This window comes from Mus pahari, chromosome 15 (assembly GCF_900095145.1).
Source record: "Mus pahari chromosome 15, PAHARI_EIJ_v1.1, whole genome shotgun sequence".
Taxonomy (NCBI): domain Eukaryota; kingdom Metazoa; phylum Chordata; class Mammalia; order Rodentia; family Muridae; genus Mus; species Mus pahari.
In genome coordinates, this window is record NC_034604.1 from 42,538,392 (window position 1) to 42,546,703 (window position 8,312).

The window sequence follows — 8,312 nt, forward strand, 5'->3', positions numbered from 1 at the left end:
ACTCTGTAGACCAGGCTGGCCTCGAACTCGGAAATCCACCTGCCTCTGCCTCCCAAGTGCTGGGATTAAAGGCAAGCACCACCACTGCCTGGCAGGACTTCAGTTCTTGAAAGAAGTGAAGACTAGCAATGTCCAGGCAAAGGCTGGCCCTGATGACTACAGGTGACAGCAAATTTATCTCAGCAGCCATCCTTGGAAAGAACACTGTAACCCAACAGAACAGATATACAAGCATGTAATGGTAAAGAAAACAGGAGTTTGTGCAAAACTTAAGAAGATAAACTTGTCTGTGAGACAGATGTAATATGAATTTTACTACTAAGCATTGGGCAAATTGTCTAATCTCTTTAATCAACTGAGCCATCTATAAAATGAGTACAAAATGGGTTTATGCATTTTTAATAAATGCTCAGTTTGTAACATATATGTAACAAATGTCACTTTTTCTTATTATGTCAATCTATTATTTATTAAAAGAGTAATTTGAGATTTATTTGCATCTAAATAGACATTGACATCATTTTATATAATATTTATGTGTAATTGCCTTAGTACTTCTGGCTTTATACTTAGTCTCAGACTTTATTTTCTACTACATTTTAGGGTCTTTAGATTTACTTCCTCAACATAAATCTTTGTCCCTAAAATTAGCTTTCAATCTCTATGTCTGTATCATATCAGATGTAGCAAATAAAGTTTTATGAGGCAGTAACCTGAAGGAGCCTTGTCAATCTCTGTTGTCTTAGGGGACCATGGGAAGACAAAGACAAGACTTTATTTGTTATTAAAGAGAGTATGCTAGAATTCTATAGGGTTAAAAATACAACTCAGGACAAGAGCTTCAACATATTTAAAAATTCATCATTTCACCTATTCCCCAGGATGTACAGCTAGTGCATAGATGAGTGGCAACCGACCTTCTATCTCTACATGAATGTGATGTTTATAGGGGAAAAAATAGAAAGAAGGTCATGTCCATTTAAAATCCAAGTGATTATAAACTTCAGTCATGAAAATCTTCCTGTCTCCTGTCTTTTAATGCATTAATTATAGGTGATGAATTTTGAACAGAATCAAGTCAATCAGATCCCATGGTGACTCTTCAAAAAGCTTTAGAGAGTAGCTGTTTGATATTGAAGAATTTAGGGAACGGTTTAATTAATACTTAGATATATAAATATATATAATATTTAATTAATATTAGATATATAAATATATTTATCATATTTTAATATAACCAGACATATTAATAATATGTGTAATTTAATAAATAAATATTAACAAATTTATTTCCATATGTGGCATGAAATACTACCTGAAAAGCACCTTTTATTTCTCAGGTCCTTCATCTCTTACGGCAACATATTGAACAACTAAAGGAAAATATTTTTATAAAGTATTCAGCTGGTTTCTATGGCAAAGGTCAGGCAGTAATAAACTGAGAATTCGACTTCCATTGGACTAAAAGGTAAGGAAATGAATTGCTATCTCCATTACCGTAAATCTACAGAGGTGCTAGCCACAGAACCTAAAACAAATGACTAGTTTCCAGGGCCCATGTCAAGCATGGATTGTTCACAGGTGGCTGCAGCAGACATTTGGTTCTCGCTTCTCTTAATACATAAAGAAGGCCCCAGTTTTTTCTCAAGCCTACTTGTCCCCATGGGTTTACTATTTGACTCTTTTATAGATTTCTTGAATGCGATCAAATGACAGTTTGATGAATAACTTAAACAAACCTCTCAGTCTAAATCTTATAAGTCAATCGCAGGGTTCCCACAGCACGAGATTTCTTTTTTGTTAATATATCACTCAAAATGGAAAAATAAAATTGCACATGATTCATATTTTGTGGCTGCTCCTGATTGCAGTCGTTCTTAAGAATGCCTAGATTTAGAATCACCCACGGCCTATGCTGGGAAGTCAAACTCTCCTTCCCTCTAGGTTGGGAGGCTTTTATTCTTGAATGGGACAAAGAATCTGGACTTTAGCAAGTAGCTAAGAAAACATTTTTCCTTGAATGACCTGAGCCATGTCTTCCATTAGTTACACTGATGTCTAGAAGAAAGACAGTTGAAAGTTCTTCATGTTTCTAGGTCAGCACAAGCACTGGGTTCCTGTCCGCCAAACTTCTTGTGTTCGTTTTGACGAAGGCATCCTACAGGTGCACAGTGGTGCCCAGGTGCTTAACAAATCAGCAACCTCAGAGCAAATGCCTCTCTGAAGTATAGAGAATTTAAGGAAATGAAAGCCTTTTCTTTTCAAATATACCTACACAGAAAAATTAATTGACTTTCCAGATTGTTTCCTCTGAAACAAAAGCATGGTCAGTAAAAATTTTGAAAATTTCTAATCAGAACTATGCAAGAGGTCAGTCTGGCTACTTCCTTCAATTCCAGAGAATAAATTATATGATATTTAAAATTGAGCCAAGATTGCATTTAAAATTTTCCAAGATTGTATTTACTTAAAGTAAGGAAATTTAAAAACAGGCTTTTTTTTTCCCACTTTAATTGTATTGCAAGCCTTCTTTCATCCGGTTTATCTCCTATTCCTTCTAGTCTTCCTCTCCCTTCTTACTTTCCTTCCTTTAATACTTGTGTTCGCTTTGTATCTGTGGTCTCATCTTCTTTTATCTTTTCCTCCAGTTTATATACCCATATGGTATCAACCAGTTAACCAGCCAGAGACCAGCATTCAGTCTGAAGATAATTCCGTGTTCACAGGGACACTGCTATAAAATCTCCAGGAAGTCTGGTCTGGGTGATTCTTCCAATTAACTAATGGTGTAAATGAATGCAGATCTCTCCACTCTCCTTTTATCTCCTCTAAGTTCAAGTCAGGGTCATTCCTTCCGACTTGTCTTCTTAGCTGTCACTCAGCCACAGCCTTGTGCCCTCCTAGACCTGATCTGGTCTCTCTGGAAGGACTGGGTGATGGGTTATCCTGTGCTATTCTGATACTGAAGTTCATGTCTCCATCCTTTCCAATGTATGAACAACCCCCCTGCCATTATTCAGCTCAGTTTTCCCTTCAGGTACACATAAAATTATCTCTTTATGGAAAAAGCAGCTAATCCTTGCAAACCAGATGCTGTGTGTCATCTTTTGTCATGCTACGTTGACCTTGCTTGGTATGGGATTTTTATGCCAACTCAAAGTGTTTCTTTTTTTCCATACTGTTAAGTGTTGAAATTCTTTGACGATGCAGATAAATACTGGATTGACAGCTGAACTGATTTAATGTCTTCATCATGGGGTGCAAAATGCTTCTTTGTTATACAGAATCCATGCCAAATGGCCTGTCCTATAAATGAAAAAAATATTCGTGAGGGAAGCAGATGATTCTAAAAATCAGGCAGCAATCACCACGCAGATCCTTTGGAAGTCATCCTGCAGGAAGTAGTACAATAGCACAAAGCTGAGTCAGCATCACGTTCAAAGGTGAACAGAAGTGACCATCACTCGTTTGCCTTCATTGCCAAAAAGATGGCTAGCAGATGAAGAATTTCCAATACTACACTTAGAAGTTAAAGTTAGGATGTATTCAATAATTTAATTATGAAGGTAACAATACACTTTAAAAAACTGTTCTAACATTCTTTTTTTGAATCATAAATAGAAATACACTGTGTAAATCAATGAAATAGTTATTTATTTTTATTATCAACTATTTTGAAAATTCCATTCTTTCATGCATGCCACCTTTAAAGTTTCAAAGCCAGGCACTGGAGAGTCTTAAGAACTGCCTTTCGGTACTTTAGCTAACTAACATCTAAATGGCTGAATGCGTCTAAGCTGTTTATATGGATCATAAAGTGCTTTATGGATGGATGGGCTGATATGCTACAGAGGAGGCCATGTTTGCTGTTGAATATTTTGCCTATTCATCGTTTTTTATAAGTCTTTAGACACTAACTCTTAGAGTTAAAAGACATGAGTTACAGAGGGCTATAAAGTTACCCAGCTGTTCTCAGAAATGTTTTATGCGTGGTGGGTATTTATTTCTTTAATCGTGTAGGAAAAGTTGTCATTGTAAGAGGTCAGCCAGCTTTTCTTTGTCTCTCTTATGACAAGCTAATGAACTGATGAAGACTTTTGGATGCTTACATATTAATTTACTATTTGGTGAGCAATACTAGGGTTTGGTTCCTGAAAAATATCTGTACACATATTTAGCATGTCCTGTTGTAACAGTTTTAGCACCATCTTTTTGTGGATGAACCACATCATATGTTTCTTCTAAATTCCAGGACGCAAATTTTAGTTCAATTCCTTTTCTGTATTATACATGTATAGGAAAATGAAACAGTGTTTATTGTCATACTCTGTACAACTAGATCCGATTTCTCTATTTAAATGGGTTACCTTCTGTTTTAACTTTTTAAAAATTGGTTATTTTATTTATTTACATTTCAAATGCTATTCCCCTTTCCAGTTTCCCCTCTGCAAACACCCATCCCATCCCTCCACTCCCTTTTTCGATGAGGGTGCTACCCCACCCATCCACCCACTCCCATTTATCCACCCTAGCATTCCCCTATGCTGAGGCATCGAGCCTTCACAGGACCAAGGGTGTCTCCTCCCATGGATGCCAGATAAGGCCATCCTCTGCTACATATGCAGCTGGAGCCATGGGTCCCTCCATGTATACTCTTTGGTTGGTGGTTTAGCTTTTTTTTTTTTTTTTTTTTTTTTTTTTTTAAATATTTTCAAATAATGGTTTACCTCTGTTTTGTCTTCTTAATATTTTCAGTTTCTCAAATCTTTCTGATGACTTCCTTTAAAAAGACACATGCAATCTGACTTTTGGTTTTCTGAAAATATCTTAAGCCTGAAACTCAACAGATGCTGTGTGTGTTAAGCATTAGTAAACTTGTGTCTTCCAAATCTAAATTACAGTGCATTAATTCAAACACAGAGTAGCCAGCATCTGTAGCTAACATTTATATTTTAGATCTTTAAACCAAAGGTTATGCAGAAACTCACATAATTAAATTACAATTCTTTAGGACAAGGAAAAACAAATATATACTGGCATGAACAATGTCATAAAACTGCAAGGAACAAAGACAGCGTAGAGGTCAAGGGCAATGGGTTATAGGTCATGGGAAACAGAACCCCCAGGGAAACACAGTTTAGTCTTTGAGGAAGACCACTCACAGACATGCTTAATGTTAACTCTTAGTTTATGCTTCACTCATGACCCGGACAGAGGAGCACTGTACGTGATGATGCTCATACCTCTGCTCCTTTTCAGGACTTTCCCTACTCATCAGTCCTCTGATGTCAAGTGTTTTAGGAACAGTCAGAAGCCTACTCTGCTGACCCTTCTAAATCTTCCAAAAGGAGTGGCAAAAATTTACTTTCCTCCTTGTGTGAATACAGAAGCTAGATAGGAAGGAGCCCAAAGGAGAAGAAGCAACTGAAGTGACTCCATATCCAGGAATGGGTCAGTGGTTGTGTTCATTCTTTCTACTCTGAGAAGACTTCAGTCCTGTCTCCTTCCTGGCACTCTTTCAGCGCCCCTAGGTCTCAGGTCATGCTGCTTCCTTGAAATAGATTTTTAGGATGTATTTGTCCCAACAAAAATGATTTGCCAGGTGTCCTGTCTGTCAGGAGAATTCTGTAGGAAATCTGTAATATGACAGTTGGCCAAATTGTTGTTACAGCATTGTTCATCTGTCCTCAGAAGGTTGTTCATCAAATGAGCATCTTCCCAGAAACACACCACCATACACTGCATCAAGTACTCCTTCCTGTTCCCTTCACTCTGCCCATTGAGAGCCAACTTGTGATAGTTTCTTCCTGGCCTAATCCCAATCAAAATTCCAACTCAATTCTTCACAGAGTTAGAAAGGGCAATTTGCAAATTTATCTGGAATAACAAAAAAACCTAGAATAGCAAAAACTATGCTCAACAACAAATGTACCTCTGGGGGAATCACCATCCCTGACCTCAAGCTGTACTACAGAGCAATTGTGATTAAAATTGCATGGTAGTGGTACAATGACAGACAGGTAGATCAATGGAATAGAATTGAAGACCCAGAAATGAACCCACACGTCTATGGTCACTTGAACTTTGACAAAGGAACTAAAACCACTCAGTGGAAAGAAGACAGCATTTTCAACAAATGGTGCTGGCTCAAGTGGCAGTTAGCATGTAGAAGAATGTGAATTTATCCATTCTTATCTCCTTGTACAAAGTTCAAGTCTAAGTGGCTCAAGGAACTCTACATAAAACCAGAGATACTGAAACTTATGAGGAGAAGCTGGGGAAGAGCCTTGAAGATATGGGCCCAGGAAAAATTCCTGAAAAGAACAGCAATGGTTTGTGATGTAAGAACAAGAATTGACAAATGGGAACACATAAAATTGCAAAGCTTCTATAAGGCAAAGGACACTGTCAATAAGACAAAAAGGCAACCAACCAACTGGGAAAAGATCTTTAACAATCCTAAATCCAATAGGGGGCTAATATCTAATATATATATATATATATATATATATATATATATATATATAACACAAGAAGTTGGATTCCAGCAAATCAAATATCCCTATTAAAAATGGGGTACAGAGCTAAACAAAGAATTCTCAACTGAGGAATACTGAATGGCTGAGAAGCACCTCAAAACATGTTCAGCATCCTTAGTCATCAGGGAAATGCAAATCAAAATCACCCTGAGATTCCACCTCACACAAGTCAGAATGGCTAAGATAAAAAACTCAGGTGACAGCATATGCTGGCAAGGATGTGGAGAAAGAGGGACACTCCTCCATTGCTGGTGCAATTGCAAGCTGGTACAACCACTCTGGAAATCAGTTTGGCAGTTCCTCAGAAAATTAGACATGTACTACCGGAAGATCCATCTATACCTCTCCTGGGCATATACACAGAAGATATTCCAACTTGAAATAAGGACACATGCTCCACTATGTTTATAGCAGCCTTATTTATAATCGCCAGATGCTGGAAAGAACACAGATGTCCCTCATCAGAGGAATGGATACAGAAAATATGGTACCTTTACACAATACTATACAGCTATTAAAAACAATGAATTTATGAAATTCTTAGGCAAATGGATGGATCTGGAGGATATCATCCTGAGTGAAGTAACCCGATCACAGAAGAACACACATGATATGCACTCACTGATAAGTGGATATTAGCCCAGAAACTTAGAATACCCAAGATACAATTTGCAAAACATGAAACTCACAAAGAAGGAAGACCAAAGTGTGGATTCTTTGATCCTTCTTAGAAGGGGGAACAAAATACCCATGGAAGGAGTTACAGAGACAAAGTTCGAAGCAGAGATTGAAGGAATGACCATCCAGAAACTGCCCCTCCTGGGAATCCAACCCATAAACAACCACCAAACCCAGACATTATGGCAGATGCCAAGAAGAGCTTGCTGACAGGAGCCCGATAGAGCTCTCTCTTGTGAGTCTCTGCCAATGCCTGGCTAATACAGAAGTAGATGCTCACAGTCATCCATTGGACAGAGCACAGGGTCCCCAATGAAACAGCTAGAGAAAGTACTTAAGGAGCTGAAGCATTTTGCAGCCCCATAGGAGGAAGAACAATATGAACTAACCAATAACCCCAAATCTCCCTGGGACTAAACCACCAATCAAAGAAAACACACGGAGGAACTTGTGGCTCTTGCTGCATATGTAGCAGAGGATATCCTAGTTGACCATCAATGGGAGGAGAGGCCCTTGGTCCTATGAAGGTTCTATGCCCCAGTATAGGGGAATGTCTGGGCCAGAAAGGGGAAGTTGGTGGTTTGGAGAGCAGGAGTAGCAAGGAGAGGATAGGGAATTTTCGGAGGGGAAAATGGAAAAGGGGATAACATTTGAAATGTAATTAAGAAAATATCTAATAATGATGATGATGATGATGATGATGATGATGATAGTTTGAGAATTAGACTCTTTTTTTTTTTTGAGAATTATACTCTTAAAAAAAAAAAAAAAAAAAAAAAAAGAATTCCCTGGCCTGATGGACAAAGATTCTTAGGGTTAAAAGTAGAATTTTGAGTTAATCATATGTAAATTATTATTTTATTTCCTCAGATGGAGGGATAAGATAAACGCCTTACCCTATCTGTGTGGATACATTACACTGCTTAGGCTGAGCGCAGAGCATTTTTTTTTTCCTCTGTTGGAACTATCTCAATGTTTAAGCCTTGAAGCTTCTAGCTTCCTTACAATCTAATCTTCCAAGTTGATTGATTCTATCCAGCTTCTCTCAGCTTCTCACTGAATTGCTCTACTCAGCCTCATGCTAGCTTTAGCAAT